This window comes from Oncorhynchus keta, chromosome 34, assembly GCF_023373465.1.
Source record: "Oncorhynchus keta strain PuntledgeMale-10-30-2019 chromosome 34, Oket_V2, whole genome shotgun sequence".
Taxonomy (NCBI): Eukaryota; Metazoa; Chordata; class Actinopteri; order Salmoniformes; family Salmonidae; genus Oncorhynchus; species Oncorhynchus keta.
In genome coordinates, this window is record NC_068454.1 from 31,527,531 (window position 1) to 31,534,818 (window position 7,288).

Here is a 7,288-nt window from a genome sequence, read left to right on the forward strand (position 1 = left end):
GTTTGCAAAGCAACCACTAGCCTGCTATTCAATGGAGTCATTGTATGGTCCAAATCTGGGTTTAAGGGTCTCTTTTCCAAGTTTAAAAGGATAAACATTCAACATTGGCCATTGCTGTCCAGCATGACTTCTGCCGCGTTCAAAACAACTGGAAACTTGGAACTGGGAAATCTCAGACTTCATTGAGTTCAAGACAACTGGAAAGTCGTAAAAAATGAGCTCAGACTGGGAAAATACGTTTTGAACGGTCATCCAACTCTGAATTCCAAGTAAGTAACTCGGGCCTCTTTCTAGAGCTCCGACCTGAAGATCACTGACGTCATGATTCAACCTTGTTTTTTTCAGAGTTCCCAGATTTCTGGAAAGCACCATAAATTCAGAGAATGCCAGACTTTGATGACAATGTCTGATGACAAAATTTGCCCACGAAGGACCGCCGCACCACCTTCCATTTGAAGTGAGCACAGCACAACAAGGTGAATCCAAAAATGTCTTGTAGGCTGCTGCATAAATTATGTAATATGCCAGGGAGATATGTATAGTGCAGTTAAGAAAGTAATACTAAGTGTATGTTGAGCAGTAAACGGTTCGCTGTTGATGGTGCACATGTGGCATATAGCCTGTTTTAGAGAAATGTCATCATTGAATATTGTAAGAGCTTTCATTTTCTACTTATATGCCCCCTTTATTTATCCTACGGTACTGACGTGGTGTACAGGGATAATACTGTAAGATCGGCCCATGTTCTGGATACTGTCGCTAAGTGCTGAACAAATAGTTATAGTCCTGATTGTCCTAGCTCGCTCATTAACATCTTCAACAAAACTACGGATTGCCCTCATCATCACCTTATGCCATAGTTTGTACATCTCAATTGTAAGTAGAAACCACATTTGTTTAAAACTTCTTATGGCTGGGGGCAGTATTGAGAAGCTTGGATGAATAAGGTGCCCAGAGGTGCCCAGAGTGAACTGCCTGCTACTCAGTACCTTTTATACCTTCTATTTGGATAGAAAACACTCTGAAGTTTCTAAAAGTATTTGAATGACGTCTGTGAGAACACATATGGCATACAAAAACCTGAGAAAAAAATCCAGTCAGGAAGTGGGAAATCTGAGGTTTGTCATTTTTCAACTCATTCCCTATTGAAGATACAGTGGGATATTGGTCATGTTGCACTTGCCAAGGCTTCCACTAGATGTCAACAGTCTTAAGAACCTTGTTTGATGTTTCTACTGTGAAGTGGGGGCTCATAAGGGCTGTTTGAGTCAGTGGTCTGTCAGAGTGCCATGAGCTTGTGACGCTCGTTCACGTGAGAGCGAGCTCTGTGCCATTGCATTTCTACAGACAAAGGAATTCTCCGGTTGGAACATTATTGAAGATTCATGTTAAAAACATCCTAAAGATTGATTCTATACTTCGTTTGACATGTTTCTACGGACTGTAAAGGAACTTTTTGACTTTTCGTCTGCTCGTGCCGTCATGAATTTGGATTACTGGGCTGAACGCGCTAACAACAGAGATGAGATTCCATGAGATTCTCATCACAAAATTGTTCAAGTTCAACTGAAATCATACCTTGAAGGCAGAACTCAGTGTGTCAGAGTGAGCAATGAGCTGTCGCCCACTCTTAGCTATGATGTGGGTGTGCCCCAAGTATCAATACTGGGGCCCCTCCTGTTCAGCCTGTACATTAATGATCTGCCTTCTGTCTGTACTGGGTCTGAAATTCAAATGTATGCAGATGATACAGTGATATATGTGCATGCATAGAGCAAACAACAAGCTGCACAAGACCTCACTACTGTAATGGTCCAGGTTACAAAGTGGCTCAGTGACTCGTGTTTGCATCTCAATGTGAAAAAAACAGTTTGCATGTTCTTCACAAAGAGGGCAACAGATGCTACTGAACCAGATGTCTATGTGTCAGGGAAGAAGCTCCAGGTGGTATCTGATTTGAAGTACCTTGACATCATACTTGATTCCAACCTCTCTTTTAAAAAGCATGTGAAAAAGGTCATTCAGATAACCAAATTCAACCTAGCTCATTTCCGATTTATACAAAATTGTTTGACAACAGAGGTAGCAAAACTGTACTTCAAATCTATGATACTCCCCCACTTAACATACTGCTTGACTAGTTGGGCCCAAGCTTGCTGTACAACATTAAAACCTATTCAGTCTGTCTACGAACAGGCTCTCAAAGTGCTTGATAGGAAGCCCAATAGCCATCATCACTGCTACATCCTCAGAAAGCATGAGCTCCTGAGTTGGGAAAATCTTGTGCAATACACCGATGCATGTCTTGTATTCAAGATCCTAAATGGCCTGGCTCCCCCTCCACTCAGTATTTTTGTTAAACAGAAAACCCAAACATATGGCAGCAGATCAACAAGGTCTGCCATGAGAGGTGACTGTATAGGAAAAGCACCTTTAGTAAATCCGCTTTCTCTGTGAGAGCTTCCCATGTCTGGAATACACTACCACCAGAGACACATAACTGCACCACCTATCACACTTTCGCAAAATGTATGAATACATGGCTAAAGGTCAAACAGGTTTGTGATCATAATCCCTAGCTGTGTATTACCGCTTTCCATGTTTGTTTTCTGTAGCTTGTGAGGTGTGGAAACACTTTTTTGCTTTTATGAATGTTGTCTTTCTGTTTTTTGTACTATGTTGCTCTGTCTGTATGCTACGTCTTGCTTGTCCTATGTTGCTCTGCCTGTATGCTATGTCTTGCTTGTCCTATGTTGCTCTGCATGTGCTCACTGCTCAATGATTGTCTATATTGTAATTGTTTTTAATAACCTGCCCAGGGACTGCGGTTGAAAATTAGCCGGCTGGCTAAAACCGGCACTTTTTTTCTGAAACATTCATTAATGTGCACTGTCCCTGTATAAATAAAATAAACTCAATAAACTCAACAAGGAGGTATTTGGACATAAAGATTAACTTTATCGAACAAATCAAACATTTATTGTGGAACTGGGATTCCTGGGAGTGCATTCTGATGAAGATAATCAAAGATAAGTGAATATTTATAATGCTATTTCTGACTTCTGTTGACTACACAACATGGCGGATACCTGTTTGGGTTGTTTTGGTCTCTGAGCACCATACTCAGATTATTGCATGGTGTGCTTTTTCCGTAAAGTTTTTTAAAAATCTGACACAGCAGTTGCATTAAGGAGAAGTATATCTAAAGTTCCATGTAAAAGACTTGTATTTTTATCAAATTTATGATGAGTATTTCTGTAAATTGATGTGGCTCTCTGTAAAATCACCGGATGTTTTTGGAACTACTGAACATAACTCGCCAATGTATACTGAGATTTATTTATATAAATATGAACTTTATCGAACAAAACATAAATGTATTGTGTAACATGAAGACCTATGAGTGTCATCTGATGAAGATCATCAAAGGTTAGTGATTAATTCTATCTCTATTTCTGATTTTTGTGACTCCTCTCTTTGGCTGGAAAAATAGCTGTGTTTTTCTGTGACTTGGCTCTGACCTAACAATCATTTGTGGTGCTTTTGCCGTAAAGCCTATTTGAAATCGGACACTGTGGTGGGATTAACAAGAAGGGTATTTTTAAAATAGTGTGAAATACTTTTATGTTTGAGGAATTTTAATTATGAGATTTCTGATTGTTTGAATTTGGCGCCCTGCACTTTCACTGGCTGTTGTCATATCGATCCCGTTAGCGGGATCTCAGCCCAAAGGGTTAGGGTTAGGGTTAGGCAGGAAATGAGGCTGAATTAACTGTTTCGCTGCCAGACAAGGCTCTGCTGATAGCCAGATGCGGCAGTAGTAAGGATTCACTCCATAGTGCGAGTGACTTTGCTGATATGCAACTAAAACATTTTTTTTTAGTTTGTCCCTCCAAGATTTACATGCTAAAATCAACACTGCATTTGTTTATTGGACAAAATGCTCACTTTAAATCAATTTATTATTATCATGAATCATCAATCTTCATATTACTTTGGCTTTGGACTTCCAACAACATGCGGGAGCCGGGAGGAAATAGCGTACAATAGCCCGGCTCCCTAAAAGACAACATATGTTTGACCCAAAATGTGGTCTAGGGTGCCTAATGGATGGTGTGGCACAATTGCGGTGCCTCTGGAGGCATGCAGAAGCCAAATTGAGCTCCATACCGCATTCCCGTGCACCTCTCCAATTGTTTAACAATGTGCAGGGCTCTGTATAACTCTGCATTGACATGATTGGTTGACGGTAGGTGAGGGTGGAAGTCCTGTATAAATGCAAACTAACTTTCTTCACAGCAGCTCCATGAAGAGCAAGAAGTATGAATGCCCTGACTTCTGCAGAGGCCATATCACCGTAAATGCTGCATGGCCAATGGAGTAGTCGGCTTGACCATACAAGGCCTTTGCATTGGATGCACTCATAAATGTTTTTTACATTTTTAAATGTTTTATTTCACCTTTATTTAACCTGTTAAGTCGACCCTCTACTTTTTCGAACATTCTGTTAAAAATCGCGCAACATTTCAGCGCCCTGCTACTCAGGCCAGGAATATAGTATATGCATATGATTAGTATGTGTGGATAGAAAACACTCAGACGTTTATAAAAACTGGTTAAATCACGGCTGTGACTATAACAGAACGTGCGTTTCATCGAAAAGTGCAGGAAAATCTGATCACTGAAAATGGAAATAAATATCCTTGCGCTACTTCCAGGAATTGTTCAAAGTGAACCGAATTAAATGAGGTCTAGAGTCTTGTCATTTGATTCAGCTTTGATTCTTGGTCTAACCGAATCAAGGGAATCGATTCCCTCCGGTCTCCGACCGGATGTTTTGGTCGAGCTCTCTCCAGACATTTTTTCGAGACGGACACCTATAGAATTGACATCGCCTCCTGATGAATTTTATCACTTATTAACGTGTACTAATACCTAAAGTTGCATTACAAAAGTATTTCAAAGTGTTTTGTGAAAGTTTATCGTCAACTTTTTGAATTTTTAAAAATGACGTTACGTTATGAAACGCTATTTTTTTCCGTTTATCACACAGTCTTCATGGACCGATATCTAGGCTATATATGGACCGATTTAATCGAAAAAAAGACCCAATAGTGATTATGGGACATCTAGGAGTGCCAACAAAGAAGATGGTCAAAGGTAATGAATGTTTTATATTTTATTTGTGCGGTTTGTGTAGCGACGACTATGCTAATTATTTTGTTTACGTCCCCTGCGGGTCTTTTGGGGTGTTACATGCTATCAGATAATAGCTTCTCATGCTTTCGCCGAAAAGCATTTTAAAAATCTGACTTGTTGCCTGGATTCACAACGAGTGTAGCTTTAATTCAATACCCTGCATGTGTATTTTAATGAACGTTTGAGTTTTAACTAATACTATTAGCATTTAGGGTAGCGCATTTGCATTTCCAGAGCTCTAGATGGGACGGCTGCGTGCCAGGTAGGAGCAAGAGGTTAACCAGGTAGGCTAGTTGAGAACAAGTTCTCATTTGCAACTGCGACCTGGCCAAGATAAAGCATAGCAGTGTGAGCAGACAACACAGAGTTACACATGGTGTAAACAATTAACAAGTCAATAACACAATAGGAAGAAAAAAAGTGGAGTCTATATACATTGTGTGCAAAAGGCATGAGGTAGGCGAATAATTACAATTTTGCAGATTAACACTGGAGTGATAAATGATCAGATGGTCATGTACAGGTAGAGATATTGGTGTGCAAAAGAGCAGAAAAGTAAATAAATAAAAACAGTATGGGGATGAGGTAGGTAAAAATGGGTGGGCTATTTGCCGATAGACTATGTACAGCTGCAGCGATCGGTTAGCTGCTCAGATAGCAGATGTTTGAAATTGGTGAGGGAGATAAAAGTCTCCAACTCACAATATTTCAGAGATATCAAGTTATGATGGTGCTTGCATTTCATCAAGTACTCGCAGTCAAAACAATAATAATGCGCGACTCTGGTTATTTTCCTGAGTTTGGTCTGGACTGTGTTCTTACCAGCAGCAAACACACCACTACAAATTTGAATCTGACCGAGACCACCCTTTTTGAGCAAACCACTGTGCGTTTAGTGAGCTCGGATAGAATGTTCACATTAGTCCAAACTGAACTAAGGGGGTAAAAGCACCAGTTTGGAAAAATCGCACCAAACCATTTCATTGTGAAAGCTCCCTTATAAGTAGTTTTCACATAGCCTACAAAATGTTTGTCCAAACTCTGAATCAAAAATGCTCCCTCAAAATAACATGCAGTGGGAGAACGTTTATTTTGATTTTCGATTTTCTGATTTTATCTGAGTGCCATTAGGTGATAAGGGAATTATATGCTTAATGGTAATGATTAAAGTATTCCACCCTGAAACCATATAATTGTATGACATTTATTAGAATCATAAAACTATAATCTGATGATGTGTGTAGTTTTAGTCAGAATTAGAACAAGGACCTTTTGTTCCTTTTTAGTATGTAAGCAGGGTGCAAGTGTGAAACAAATGATAAGAGGAGCTATCGACAGACAAGTTGTACTACTGTGTTCCTTAAAGGACATTCTGTCTCCACCTGTGGAGTGGAGAACCTGTTAACTTGCAGAAGATTATGAAATATGTTGCAGATTAAAGAAACAATGTATCTGTGTAGTGGAAAAACACAGACTGTCTGAGCAAGACGTAGCTTAAGATTTGAACTTGTTTGTGTATGTTATAAAGACTGGGTTTGTATTTATGATTTTAGAGTGTTCTTGTGAATAAACATTCTGACTATTGTAAACTGGGACTCTTGTTTGTTTCATTCAACCAGAATCTTACAAACTCTGGGTAGCAGACTGAGTAGTTTAATTGAAGTTCAATTTAAGAACATTGAGAACAAAATTCTCGTAAAATTAGGTAGCCTGATTTCAGATGTGTCCATGTAAACAGGATAATCTTGCAAAACATGTAAACGTTTTAATCAAAATATGATATACATTTGACTACCCACAATATTTGCACTGTGTGCATGTAACCATACTCCTGACGTTCTCCTCCAACATTTATCAGTTTCTGGGTCACAGAAGATAGGGGACTTTTGCCGTAATGAGAATCTCCCCACGTGTTGAGTGTTTGTGATGGCATGTGGCGGCCTAAGTTCCTTCTCTTTTCCATGTTGTGCATTCCTGAGTACACTCTAAAAAAATTTGGGGTTCAACAAGGGTTCATCTAAGATCCTCAAAGTTTTTCGAAGAACCTTAGGGTTATTGGCACTGAAAATGGCCCTTTCAAGATCCACTC